General features: G+C 37.2%; 1 long non-coding RNA gene across 1 annotated transcript; it reads right to left on the bottom strand.

Annotated features, from left to right (window-relative positions):
• Window positions 1–5,680: 5,680 nt before the first annotated feature.
• Window positions 5,681–7,821, bottom strand: LOC140224719 (uncharacterized). Its single transcript, XR_011899973.1, has 2 exons — window positions 7,719–7,821; window positions 5,681–6,026 (listed from the first exon to the last, which is right to left on the bottom strand). It is a non-coding gene; the product is annotated as an uncharacterized lncRNA (long non-coding RNA).
• Window positions 7,822–15,549: the final 7,728 nt, after the last annotated feature.

Below are 15,549 nucleotides of genomic sequence, written 5' to 3'. Positions count from 1 at the left end.
ATTTCTTCAAAAACCCGGAATTACACTTGAGGATTGCAAAAGGAATTTAAGATGAATCTGTATAAATGCGTTAATTCAATTGACGATAGTATTTGTGTAGGAGTCAATAAATTAATTTTGAAATGTTTACATTGATAAGACCATACTCATGAAGCTCATTCATGAACTTGTCTGCGTGATACTGGAACAATTTTTCAAGGGTCTGAAAGATATGTAAATTGACATTCCTCCAGTTTTACATACCTTCTATATTTTTCAGTGATGCCACTAACTTCAAAATTCTGCGTCTTTAAAACGTTGAAAAAAATAGTTCAAGCAATGTAAAAGCTTTAATTTTTGGAAGTACAACACAATTTGTCATTCTTACAAACTTAAAAAAAATAAATGTCGATCAAGTTATTTAGATAAAGAGTACACGAAGGATTAATCTCGTACATGTGTCAGTCACATCAAGTCTTTTTTGCAACTTGACACCAAATGCTGAGAAATTCAGTAATATTCATCAAACACACAAAAGGTATGTTCCCAAAATTTGATTATCTAAATGGGCATTTAAAAGAGGTGACAGCCCATGAGTGCAAATTTCCGAAATCGATAGCTCAAAAGCGCAAATGAGTATCGATGGGTCAGAAATGAGTTTCGATACATCGAACGTAGCGCAAATTAAAGAAGCTGAATTTAAAGTAGAAATGAAAAGAACGTCGGAATTAGTTTTCAATGATGAATTACCATAAGTGCAAATCGCCCCGTTCGCGCTTTCGGGCTATCGATTTCGGAAATTTAAGTTTGTGGGCTGTACCGTTGGAAAAAAAATGTCTAATTTGATTTGTAGCCTCAGTCATACATTAACATCTTGTCAAATTATTTTTCAAAATCCCTTTCATCCCCTAAATTCTGCCTATAGAGCTTCCTAGAACGGGGACAGGAGGTATTTTTCCCCGTTAGATGTAAAAAGAAAAATTACTTATTGTTTATCTCATTACTTTCTCCTTCCGGTCACCATCCGGTTTGAGCAATGCCGATTCGACAAACATAGTCAAATCATATTTACGGTCCCATATATTGATTACATTACTGAGTCAAGCTCTTGATTAGAAATTGGAGAAATTAAATGGAGAGTCAACATGTGCGCATGAGACACGAAGAGTTGCGGTTTGGTGTGTGTTTAACGCGACCGCCACTTCAGCGCGCGCTGACTGATGGCCCGTGACCGACCAATCACCATCCATCACGGCAGGTTGGGCGCCACCGGAAGTGCTCTCCCCACCGCTCATTGTTTCGCTCCATCTCCTCGCCTTTTCATCATTTCCGCAATTCGTTAGCATAAAAACTGATTTCTATATCCGTGTGGTTGGATGTATTAAAGTTCGTTGTCACAATAAGGCAAAGTTACGCTATATCAAAGTTGGTAGGCCTGCGAAGAAGCATCAAAATAATTGAAAACAAGGACAAAATTTCAAACCAAGGCGTCATTGAACTATAACTAAGATATCAAAATCTCAAGCCAAAAGGTTATTGAAATGTATTAAAACTAGGAGTCTACGTCCACTGACCGCTTCGCACCTCTTGTGTGCAGGTTTTCAATAGCACTTAGATTATGGGGTGTTCTCATCGTGTTTATAAAATGATATAAATACTTCAAAAAAGATAGGAAACAAACGAAATAAAAAGTACCTAGGATTTAAATAAAGTATATTTATAAAACGAACGAATGACAACATTAGTGCCAGTTGGATAAACGGGGTGAAGGACTGGCCAGGCGTTATGCGTCACACATAACTCTTATGATTTTATAGATACCAAAATTTTTGGGTGTTTTTTACGCTAAGCGATACATAATTAAACTCTTTGAGCCGCGGTACAGTCAACTTATCCCCATCTCCTCTCCTTTAAGTACACTTTTCCCTTCTGCGTCGAATAGTTATGCAGCTAAAAGATAATGCATTGATTTTCCCAATATTTTCAGGTGGAGGGAGGGAGCGGCCCAGAGTGTGAACATCGTTGTTTGATTCTCATTGAATTGGAAAAAAAATAACTTTGCACAAAAAAGCGTCTAATTAAAAAACGGGGTTGTTTGGTCCTCTCAGCACTGATCCATGGCCATGGTTAAACAGCTTGTGAATTTACATTAAAAACACATCTCGTGCAGAGACTTCAATTATAAAGGTTAATCCATCTTTTAAAACTTGACGGATTATGTAACGAACTAAGATGCTCGCCTGCTTTGAGATACGTGCACTTTACGTTAAAAAAAATTGTACAGTGCTTTGAAAAGGAGGTTAATGATTGCTCTATGGAAGATAAAAAAGATAGAAACCTGTAGCAAAAACGTGTGCGTGCCTCTACGATATAGAGACGAGGGACTTCAACGCACGCAAGTTTGTCACCTAGTTGCTTCATTTTCCGTGCGAATCCTGAGGCCTAACCTCTTTTCTTTTTTGACTTCAATCGAAAAAAAAGAGCGTCTAAGTTTATCTTGTCCTCTTATCAAACAATCGCAAATATTTACTTAGCTTGAAAGCTCTAGACAAGTCTGGAAGCCTGGCGGCCACTTATTCTTAAGATATTGCCCTAAAATAAGCAGTAAGCTTACCTTGTTTCAAACCTTTGAAAGATAATCTATCTTATTGCAAGCATGCAGTGACATGTGGGTATTTTTATAGACTTGGTCTACGTTGCATGAATTCTTCCGTTAAAGCTTGATTTTAATTGTTTCCTTTGTGTTAGTGGGGCCGTCAATGACTTCTCACCTTGTTCTCACCTTGGGACTTTAATCACAATCAATATGTGTCCCTCATCTACAAAAAATGCACGCTCGCTGGTGCTAAAGGAAATCGCTCACAAAATTATACGGCACAAGAGCGAAAATTAAGGCCGAGTTTACAGAACTGAAAAATTGCACTTCCGAATTTGCGTTTCCAATATTTCAAAAATCATTCCGATAAAGTCAATGAAAGTTCCAAAATGAAAGTACAACTTTGAATTGAAGGTAGATTTCATTCATGCCGGAGTATTTCCCACTTAATAAAAAAAAAAAAAAAAAAAAAAAAAAAGTGAGAGAGGGAGATTTGTGTTTATGAACAAAATTTTCAAAATTAACTTTGCAGAAAATTAACATCTGAAATTCCACTTTGAGTCCATACTTTGCACACATGGACTTTATTTGGCAATTAGGAATTACGATTTTTGGCTCATCCATAAAAAAAAACGTATGTACACAGGAAAACTAATGGTTCAAACGTTGTTTCTGAACTGAGCTAGAAATTGTGATTCCAAATTACAAAATGTAGTCCACATGAGTCATCGGACTTCCTATAATCTGAGTTAAAATTTGTTTTTCATACAATCACACAAGAAGTCTTAAATAGCTTTTTTAAGTCATCGGAGACCTCGAATACATTTGGTAATGATGTGAATTTACGAACTTTCTTGACTCACAATTAGCGTGCTATGTTAGAAGCATTCAACGGAGCAATCAAGGGTCGTATTATTCGCCGTTTTTTAAACATAAAAGCCTCCCTAGCCACTGTGATTCCTTTGGCTTAAGAAAGCCTTAAAGTTTGAGGAACGACTATGAATAGGGCCCTAGGCCTAAAGTAACGTTCACAGACGTAGGTAGGAGAATCCAAAGATCTCGAACCCAAAAAGGACCACGCCTAAACCATGCCCTCCAGTGGCGTGGCGTGAATTGCGATATATCGATTGTTATGCCATTTAAACCTATGGTAAAGAATCCATTACTAAGGTGTTCGCTGCGAACACCCTGTTTATCGATCCTTTTCCATAGGTTTATATGGCATAACAATCGATATATCGCAATTCACGCCACGCCACTGATGCCCTCCTGCTCACTCATACTTGTCAAAGTGGAACCCTATTTGAAACTTTCAAAGGCACAAGTTAGATTTTCAGAGTCACCACATCAATTTCAGCATTTTAAGTGAATTCCTCCCTTTTGGTTCCATGCTGCATCAATAAAACTGACAAACTAAGCTGCTCCAAAAAAGTCAACCTTGCCTTGTTTCCTGAAAAACGGGTTATGGACATAAATTTTTACGAGAAGCCCGAGACAATGGTAACAGGAGGAAAAAAGGAGGAAAAACGGAAGACAAGGCTAAAATACAACGATAAAATACCCGAGACGCTCCGACTCAAAACAGAGTCATTTACAGTTGCAAATAAATTAAAAATTAAAAAATATCGATGAGAAAACCTGAGACCAACGTGTTGGTGGCCGAGATCCGAGAAAAACCGTTTTTCTCGGATCTTAGCCAACATGTAGATCTCAGATGTCTTCATCGATATTTTTTTAATTTTTAATTTAATTGCCGATTAAAAACGGCGTGTTACCATCAATTGTTTCGTGACATCCAGTGCATTCTCACAATCAGTTTTTAAGAGGCTGTAGTCATATCATTTTTGTCCCAAAGTTAAGGGTAATAACTTTCTCTCTTGACACACGCTGCATGTTAAAAGTCACGTCCGGGTTTTCGCAAGTGTACTTGCAACTGTCCTTCGGAGAGCCGGCTGGATTAAGACTTTTTTAGGCTGTTAAGTTCATTCCCCCTTCCCCTTCATCCAAGTTTTCGTATCACAATTCAATTCAGGAGAGGTCCACGTGATGTCCATTTATGACCCCTGGTGTTACATGGCGCAAACTTCAATTACCACTAAAAATTTGAGGTATGCCGTGTCGCAACTCATGTCCAAGCTTTTCACTAATAAAAGGAAAATCTCATTCACGGTGAGTATGTTGAACAAGGAAAGTTCCAGAGCTTTTGCAGAAATATGCACGCGTGTGTAACATGTTCGAACCGAGGCAATCAACAAACACCATAATCTTAAGCAAATATTTTTGGAGCAGGAAAATTCTTTAAAAAAAATGATTATTGAGGGCTCAAAGTTTGTGGAGAACCTAATTCCTCCCACATTCAATCTAATAAATAGCATACATTTCTCTTCGTAAAAGCTGTAAAAAATATCAATTAATTTTCTGAGAAAATTTGAAGCTCCTTTTTTATTTTTGGCCCTATAAATCTAGGGCTAATACATTTTCGGGGAAAGCTTTGATTTGGCCATATAGTGTCAGTAAAATGATTCTTCTTGACCTACAAAAACATAATTTTACGAACAGTGTTTCTGATTCAGCTCTTTGGCTGGATCAAGAACAAGCACAAGGACAAACTTCTCGACAAGGAGGAAGAACTATAGATAGACGAACTTGCTGACAAAAGTAAGCTTAAATGTATTTTTGGTCTATTGACGCTAACAAACTGGTTGGTGTTTTTAACTTCGTACTATCATGTAACAAAACTGTGGTAAGAGAGCGAGGTATAAAAGATATAAAAACAAAGGGGACCTATCCCTAGGGACCACAAGCCACCTGAAAAAGCTTTTGGGACTGATGCTAGTATATTAAAGCAACTTTTGCAATCAGAATTTCTCAGAGGTTTCGATTTTTTGCAGTTTCTTATGTGAAATTTTTAAGAACTGGAATCCTTAGATCGTGAGTTTAGAATTGTGATTCAATATTGCGGTTCAGACACCAGTCGAAGAAAAAGACGGCTTTAAAACTGCCACTCCCTTGTCATCTTCATCTCCAGTGTCTTCGGAACTCCGAGATATTTAAAAAAAAGAGAATAAGAGGAAGCAGACATGAGTTAAAAATAACAAGACAATACTCCCTCAAAAACTTGAATGTATCAATTAAAGACGAACATTTATTAATCTTTGGTTTTTTCAAAAACCTCTCATCGCATAAAAGTCGCCGGTTAGATTCCTGCTGCTAGAGACAAGTTGGTGTTTTATTAGGTCGACGAAACTTGCGGACCTCTTGGTGAAGTATGCAACTTTATGAGAAGCGAGAGTTTGACATGAGGCAGTTGAAGGATCTTGCTGAGAGTCTAATGAAGTCATCAATATGAAACAATGTATCGGTGAAATGATCGGAAGATCATGATGAACACGTGATCAGCGGCTGATTACTTGGTTCTTGATAATCAGAATTGTCATCGAGTGCTTGCAACCTTGAACAAGGATAAAGAACTTTTTGTTTAAAAAATTGACAAATTACAAGGCGTAAATAAAACAGCGAGTGATTCGTCTAAAATTTAACGAATCGTGTGGTGAAGCTGGCATTCATACCTACTTTGCTGCAGAGAGAAAGTCCAATTGAACTATTAATTATTCTGTCAATCAACTTTGTTAATAATACATATTTTATCAAAAAGGTTAAAACCTCTACTACATTAAACATCTATTTTTAATATGAGTAATTTCATAAGTACGCCGTCCAGATATAGTAGATGCATATAATTTTATGAAATGTATTAAATTCTTAGAACTGACTTGGGAGGCCATAAAACACCTGCAAAATTTGGGGGGAAAAAATCATAAGTCGTATACTTATGGATATTTTTTGCGAATTGAATGTCGTGGACCAAAGTCGAGAAACGTGTATATTGTATCTCTGTCACGACATTTAAGAAACTCTCATCCTTTTTTAATACTAAAAGAAAACCAACCAAAATATCATTTTGAAATTTTGTGGAAATATTTTCGAATATGTGCAAAAAGTTGACAGTTATTTGATGAAAAACAGTTGGGTACTTTTATTTTAAGAAATAAAACATGAGCAGAGATGTGAAATGTGGCAATAGGAGATACGCTTTTTCTACTGTATCCGTCGATATTTAAACCGTCCATTCTATGACATTCTCACATCAATTGTAAGCCTCCTTTGCTTCTTGCCCCAAGACGAGATATGAGATTTCGTGGATGGTACAGTTAAATGGAATTCTTGTCATACGGAGAAAACGTCGTTTAAAGTTTAAAAACTGTATCGAAGTTTCAGACACAAATCAAATGCAAAGTCAAAATTTCAGGCAGAAAATAGAGCTTAAGTGGTGAAGTAAATCCTAAGACGAGATTCACTTTTAATAATTAATACCGCAAAAAAAATCCATACAATTCTTTCACGTCGTACCCTTCGATTTAAGTTCGGCCTTTACTTTGATCCCAAATTTTCCGGTTCGATGTAGGTTCTTCTGTTCATTCAATCTGTCAAGTAAGATGCATCCTGATATAATTACTGTTAAAAAAAGGGTCAATTTATAACCCTTTCCCCACTATTTTTCTCTCTCGCCATGCTCCTGAGGTTGATTTCTATTGTCTTTTCCTACACCCTTCGTTTATTTCATCTTTTCTCATTCAGCGATCAATTATTCAGAAATGGAATGCGGACAATTTGTTTTGCTTCTTTAATGGCTCGTGAATTTGAATGTTTCGTTTGAACAAAGCGAAAATTAAAAAATAGTGTATTTTCTTCGGAAATTACACTCAAAATGCTGGCATGATTTTGCTCGTTTTCACTTAAAATTTGCTGCATACGTATCAAATTTTTGGAGCTCTTTAAGTTTCGGGTAATTTTTTTCACGTCGTAAAAATAATATTTGCTTATTCCTTTCTTTAAAAAAAAAATAGGAAGTCGTGTTTCAAATTAAAACATCCAAGTGGAAAAATGACCCAATCGAGATGTGTGATTGTTTTACTGTTGTGCCGTCGATGCAAGAACAAGTGCCTCTTACACGAGTCCAAATAAAACTACAAACCACTTAAGCGGACACAAGGAGAATAGGCTGAATACTGTAACCAGGTTATAAAATTGCAACATTCGGAAGTAAAATTTAGATTATAATTTATATTTTGAGAATACTGACTTAAGTTTTAAGAGTAATGCAAGCAAAATGTGCGAGGAGAATTCGAACTCTTATTCGGGAGTCAACACTAATTTTACAGCCTAAATCAGTCATTATACGACTCATTTATGTCCTCATTCATAAATCTATTTGACAATTTTGTATGTTTGCATAGGAATCATATCATCAGACAACTCATTTGAATATTTAATCCGGTTAGTCACGAGATTAGGTATCTAAAGTAACGTAGGAGGCGTTAACCTTTAAACGACCCTTCAAGTATGAAAGCAAGCAAAAACGTGCTTACACAGCTGTCAGAATTTTCCGTGAAAGCTGCTTATTTTCTGAACTTTCATTCGTATATTCTTCTTTTAACAAGACTATGTAACATTACAAGCCGTCGGTAATTTGACCAGTGGTCGGGTTTGAATCGTGTATCCTCACATTGAATTTTAGGCAGTTTCCCAATATTGCACTTTCACTTTGAAATTTAGGCGTTAGGTGCAAAAAGGGCATTCCTTGGTTGCGGTTTTTCAGAATCTACACTGCTGATTCATATTTTAGAGAGAAAATTATTGGGCGAATTTTCTGAAATTTTTAGCTTTCAGCGCTGTAAAATCATGAGGAACATTTGTTTAAAATGTTAACGAATTCCATACATTTGCTTTAACTATAGTGAATGAAATTTTAACGGAGATCCTGCGACACTGCAATCAAGAAATGCCGTTTTTGCACCCGGCGCTTAAATTGAGCCACGAGCCATAAGGAACAAATTTTGTGTTAAATTTTACAATACTGCGGTCGCCCGACTTACAATTCACGTGAAACTTCTCATCATACTCTTAAATTTTCTAATGATTCAGATTAAACTCTTGTGTCTGTCCGTCTAGAACTATTTACATTGTAAAATTAGATCCAACCTCTGCGTCAAAAAACCTGCAGTTTTTTCTGCTGATAATGGAGCCTCAAAAAGCATTCGATTGGTTCAAAGTTCGTCATCATTCGTCCTATTTAGTACTGCGCTGAAAAAAATTGACTTCACAGATTAATCCACATTCCACATATACTTCAATTCCACTTGTGAAGAGGCTTTGAAAGCATCTTCTTCTGCTGATGCCCATCAACGAAAAACGATATCAAACGATCCGTAGCATCCTTTCGAAGAAAGTAAGTTGAATGACGTCATGTACAATCATTAGCAGCAATGATTCCTTTAGCCGGTAGTAAAATTCAAACATCGTGAGAAATGTTTTTCAGTGAAAATGATGCTCTGAAGGAACCCTCCAGCTTCGAAAGCATCATAACAGAAAATTCCATATTTGCGGGTTCAGAAACTGGAGCAGTTCAGTAATTTAATATTCATGGGCCGTAACTCCTAAAGTCTATTTCTTGTGATTGCCCAGCTTTCAAACCCGGGATAATTTTAACGTATGTTTTTTTATTACTACTAAATATCGATCAATGAGACCTTAAGTTACCTCTTTACTTTTCTAATGTGCCAGGTACGCAACATCCTTCAACATTGTGCGCTGAATTGACACTCTAATAATATAGCAATTTACAAAATTAACAGCGTGGCTCGGTACCTATACATAGTGTAGTTTAGCTCAGCGTTTCTCAGTAAAGTGTCGCCTAGTGTTTCTAGGTATGGTAAATACTTCCTCATCATAAAATAGACTCATAATTTATAGAAGCTCTTCATGTCCACATTCAGAGAAAGTCCACACTAATGTGGACATTTTTTATTCCTGAAGTGTGAAATCTATGCGCATGATGTCTGGTTAGGAAGCACAGTTCAACAAAAATATCATGCTACTTTACAATTCAAATTCTATGAGATGTTATCATTAAAGCAAGAAACAGTAGAAATATCAAGAAAAAGGTATCAAATCTTCTCTTGAGTCACTCAAGCAGGTGCTAATTCAAATCACGTTCTTATAAATTGAAAGATGTACTAATTTATCCATCATTTTTTTTTAAATCTCACAGTAAGCATCAGACTAGTTTCTGTGTTTGCTACGCTCACCAAACAGGGTTCAATTAATCAAAAATATCAGACTAAAAACAAAAAGTACTCGCACTATATTGTTGACAAGTCTAAAATAAACTATATGAATGACAATATCAGGAGCTCCTGGATAAAGTGAAATTTAGCTCAGATCTTGCAATCACCGGTGCACGTGCAAAACAAGTCACATTTGAGGGAGTCGAACCCGATACCATCTCAACAACTTGCCTGCACATTTTTTTAGTGCTTAAGTTGTCATTACTTATCTAAAATCATCCTTAACAGAGAGACAATTCAGAGACCTGTCAATAAAATTGTTTGCACAGTGCTATTTTGGCAGCAATATAATCCACCCACATTGTAAGCCAGCTTATCCGAGAACCAGAATTATCCATTGACTTTTTGATGAAAAAATGAGATAGGCAAGTGATGGACGGGAAACCTCTAGAGAGAAAGAAAGTCCTTTAGATAGAGTGCATGAAACTTGCAAATGCACGTGGCAAATTTTAAAATTGGGGAGATTGATACATGAAGATGATTAAAGACATTTTTGAAAAATACAGGTGCTTATTCACTATGTAGATATTATACACACACGCATTAGATTCTGGGACTCCTGCTCATAGACTCATGACCCACAGCATGCAGTCCTCGGTATACCTAATTCAACCAGACTTTTTCACCCACAGCATTTATACTCTCATGCACAGGAGAACTTGATTTCTAGCTCCAATTTCTAGTTATTCAGACGTGTCCGCGAGAGCAATGCTCAATTCTAACTTTTGTGACTTTTCTAAATGTCAACATCAAAATGTTTTTCGGTGGGGTAAAAGTCCGAGTAAAAGCTATTGGACTTTTCGCTTCGGTGGTTACGGAAAACACAAAGATAACAACGTAAGTCACTCGTCGCAACAACATGCCAAACCAAGATGCGTGCTACAACTATATTAACTCCTGAGTGGCAAATTGCATCCATCAAGTTGAAGGCAAACTTGATTTCGAACTCCAGTTTTCAGTTATGCAGGCATGACCACGAGAGCGGTGCTCAATTCTTACTTGTGCGACTTGCAATTTGATGAAAACTCTTGTAGGTAGACACATGTTGTTCTTGTAAGATGACACATGGAAACACGTTGAAAGAGTTGTGAGTGAATATCCGTGGGTTAACAAGTATTGGGTGAAAACATGTGGGTGAATTGTCCCTCAGGCGGAAAGACTGTGGGTGAGTAGTCCTGGCACAATTCATTATATGGATATTTTACCAAATCTCCAAAAGGGGAGTTTAAGGAGATTTTCCTAATCCTAAAATGGGGTCGGGGAAAAGTATCAAAAAGTGGAGCCGTCTTAAGAGTCTTTGAAAATTTTCTACCAAAAAATCACATGAAATGGGATTTCAGAGTTGGGAGGACAGTAAAGCGCTTGCGATTGTTCAGTAAAATCTCTCTCATTATTAGGAAGGGATCAATAATGAGAGCTACTCCCATCTCTTAATTCCGTTCATGTACCCACACTGGAAAAGTAGTGAATGTCACCGACATGAGTGCATGGCAAGCACGTAATTGTAATTATTTTAAGTGAGAAACATACATCCCTGAGAAAAATTGGCGATAGGAGCTGCGTTTCAAAATACCATAGGAGTTCTCATAGCCGACTAAAGAAGGCTATTGAAAATCATATCGCTGGCTGTAGAAAGCGGAGCAAATCATATAGCCGGGCTATACGAAGCTATAAAAAAGTATACAGTCAGGCTTTAGTTCCTACCGCCAATCTTTACACTTTATCGCCATTGGCTATGAAAGGCTATGAGAAATTGTGTAGAAATTCGTGTGCTTTGGAAATCATTAAGTTTGATACGGAAACACCTTAATATTTGCAAAACACACATTATATTTTCCTTTAAAACATATTTTTTTTTTTTCATCAATTAAAATGAGAATAGTCCATACAGAGTGTGCTAAAATTTGAAAATCATGAGTCGAAAAAGACTCCGCGATATTAAATATTAGAGCCTAACACAAAGCGGAGCGGCGACGCACTGGCGCCTACAAACCTTGCGCAATGCGTGAAGTATCCCTTTTAGGTTTGTAGGCGCCAATGGGCGTTTCGCACTCTCTGCCCGCCCGCCGCGCCGCAGCGTGCCACGGCGTCTGAGGCAACTATTTCACACCAGAGGTATTGCACAGTATCATAAGAAATTGAAGGCGCTCCAACATATTAAGAATGACAGGCATCCTTCAAAAGTACGGAGCTTTCCTCGCAAAATAAATCAAGATACTAAGGCACAAAAAGAGAGCGGTAGTCCAAAAACTAACTAAGTCCTGGTATCCGTAATTAGTAACGTTTAGTATAAACTTTATCGTCTGGCTGTTGCTTAATCGCCATCGGCTATAAAAGGATATAAGAAATTGTGCAGACGGCTACAGAAGCTATTGGAAATCTTACAGCCGGCTTTAGGTCTATGGTATTTTGGAACACAGATTCTACTGCCAATTTTTACCAGGGATGAGAGGATTGAATATTCAAGAAAATCGTTGCAATTTTCGTAAAATTGATCTATTGAGTGCGTCAATTAAATTTTTTCGCAACCTGGTGAGATTGCAACCCATAGTAGCTTCAATTTTTGGACTTATTTCGATACTTGACTCAAACAATAATGACACAGTTTAATTGATCCAGTATAGATTGAATTTGCATAACATCATGCCTGCATGTTTTATATATTGATGTGATAGATTAATTTCTTAACAAGGACGATTTCCTTTCACCATCCAGCCTAGATGTCAAACAAGTCTGTTTTGTAGATTTTGATTCGTGCCTGAATATATTTATCACTAGGAATCAACAATCTTTAAAAGAAAAAAGAAAAATAAGGTTTAAAGGATTCATCAGGATCATTTTTTTTTGCACTATCACTGGACCTACGCCCTTATTGTTGAACTAAAATGGATCAACAAGTTAATTTTTCATTATTTGAGCTCGATGAATATAAATAACTTTTCAGGAAAACTGGCGTTTTGCTTGTGATTTCAAAAATCAACCGTAGTCAGAAACAGTGGCTGTCAGGGACGGATTAAGGGCGGCCACATGGGCCGCGGCCCAAGGCGGCAAATCTAGGGGGCGGCAAATTTTGCAATTTTTTTAAATGTAGGTTTTAAAAAAAATTCGATTTAGAAAAAAAAATTACAAACGAGAAAAGGCTACAAAATCTCTCATTTCCTGAGAGTATAGGTAGTAATTTCTAATTTTGTCGTCTTTCAGTGATACAAGAGACAGCACCTTTAATTAGTCGAGTTAAGAGAGAAACCAAACACACAATTTGGCCTGGAACGGCGCGACTTAGGGAGAAATAATGACGAGGACTTGAGATGAAATAGAGAAGCCCTCAGCGCGGCAGTCGGCATGTAACACATATTAGCGCCTACAAGACTACACGAATACTTCACGCATTGCATCAAACACAGTGCGGTTATTGTGGTCAGCGTGAAACGCATAGCGCCTACAAGACTGCACGAATACTTCACGCATTGGGCCAAACACAGTGCAGTCAGCGTGAAACGCATAGCGCCTTCAAGACTGCGTGAATACTTCACGTATTGCGCCAAACACGGTGCGGTCGGCGCGGCGCGGCGGCGAAAGTTAAAATCATTAAATCAAATTTTGTGTTTGTTCTTTCATAATTTTTTCGTTCATTTCTTATGAATGGAAGGCCTTGTCCATTAGAGATAGGATTACGGAACTTGACTTTCGCGCAAAGTTCCGTGACCTTTTGCTAGTATAGTGTTAACAGGGCTTTCCCAAAAAATGTGTTCAACACGAGTAAACGCGTCTTTTGCACCCCTCCCCCGCTGGCATGTTCACTTGTTGGTTTTTATTGATGTTTCAAAACTAATGAGAAGGGGCGGCAAAATATAGGCGGCCCATGGGCGGCAAGTAGGAAAATCCGGCCCTGGTGCTGTGGCATTGAGCAGACTCCATCCGTCAATTTACATGAGGAGACTCATTCTTATTTTAACAGATACTTCAGATGCGACATACTATCGCACGAACACACCCCGAAATTTCTTTCAGAGATGAGATTTTTGCTTTCTCGTTTTTTCAAGTAGCCAGCAAGTTTTGAAGCTATTTTAAAACTTCCTTACGATATATCAAAAATTCTTGCGTTTGATTTACTCATTTTCTTATGAAACAGCTTCGCTTGCGTAAATTCAATCTGGTTCTCATCCTTTGTTTCTATAATTTTTATACGAATTAAAGTGTCAAGTGCCGTTGTGATGAGTTCACCATCTAAAAATAGTTAGAATAGAGGTTCTTGTAGAACTTTTTTACGCACAAATTTTGCTCACAAAGTAGAAAAAGAAAAAGAAAACATAAAACATTAACTCGGTACCTCAGATAAGGCATACCGTATCAGTGTCATTTTAGCTGAAGGATCCTCTGAAGCCTCTCAGGCCAATTTCAATATCTTGCACAATGTAACGACGATTTCAAATTAGGTAAACTTCGACATGGTGCTCAATTTTTTTTTCTTTTTTTCACCATTTTCTGTGTTTCTCCTTTTATATTAATTTAGACAATTATTTCAATTGAATTGTTACGTCACTTTCAAGATGAATTAAAAAGAGAGAGAGTGAGAAGAAAAAGAATGAGAAGGAGAGATTGACTGCGAAACACCTTTATCTCCACGTAAATATTTATGTGACGCCAGTCTGATGGCGTTACCTTAAGCCATGGATTTGATCGAGAGGTGAATTACATAATTTACCTACTGTGTATGTAGACACCTAGTACATACGCCGTTATATATTTGATAAGTGGTTTCTCGAGTTTATTCACCACTTGAGCATTTTTCTCGTTCATAGATTTAAGCGGTGTCGCACTTCTAATCACCATGCGGCATAGATAGATATTCGATGTTGCTTTTTTCTTTTTTCTTTGTGACAGCGGTGTTTCGACGCAAAAATCATCACCCTGCGTGTGATCTTAATATACTCTCTGTCATCGGCCACTCCGAAATAACAGTGTCAGGTGCCGAGAGATAAACTAGAACGCGTCGTGTTGTCAAACATAAGTCAATTTCAATGTTCCGCGAACAAACTGGAATAAGGTCAAGATTTGCAGATCTACAAGTAACATTGATCATATCCCATATCATCGGATATAATTTCAGCGTCGCTTCGTGAAGTTTTTTGAGCCTTGAGAGATCTAATGTATATGTTCGGAGCATTTAAGAGGGCATAAGAGCTATCAAAATGATGCAACTTGATCCTTGAAATGAATCAGGGTTAATTTTTCTGCAGTCACTAATTTTTTGGGCATTTATTCACCCCTGGAATTGCATTTTATCTCCATCGAGAACCGCATTGCCCAAATATAGAGGCATAAGAATACCATATCATATCGTCGTTTCATCACGGAAGAACGCGACTCAATTTCTATGTTGCGAAACCCCTCGCAACTTGCACATTAACCAAAAGAATCTCAGGAATTCTATTTGAACACCTCACTGATTATCCCCCAAATTGCATGCAAAAATTAGACAAATCTTGTATGAAAATTGCACAGGTACATCTTAGTAAGGTAAATTAATTGTTTGAGTCATTTTGGCAACCTCAGAATAGAGTTACGTTCTTTCGTCAGGAAGACGCCTTAATATGGACCGAGCTCGAGAGAATGAAACCAAGTTACATCTATATTATTTTCGATAAAATATCAATTAAAAACCAATAAGTTATTTATTTAGTGATATTTTAAAAAAGTCTGAGATTTTAATGCATTTTCAAAAAACAAATCGGCTAATACAGTTAACAAAAATCAAAATGTCAAACGAAAAGCTGAAACATCGCA

This window comes from Bemisia tabaci, chromosome 5 (assembly GCF_918797505.1).
Source record: "Bemisia tabaci chromosome 5, PGI_BMITA_v3".
NCBI lineage: Eukaryota > Metazoa > Arthropoda > Insecta > Hemiptera > Aleyrodidae > Bemisia > Bemisia tabaci.
The sequence above is the reverse complement of the archived record's forward strand: the minus strand, read 5'-3'. Positions and strand labels throughout refer to the sequence as shown.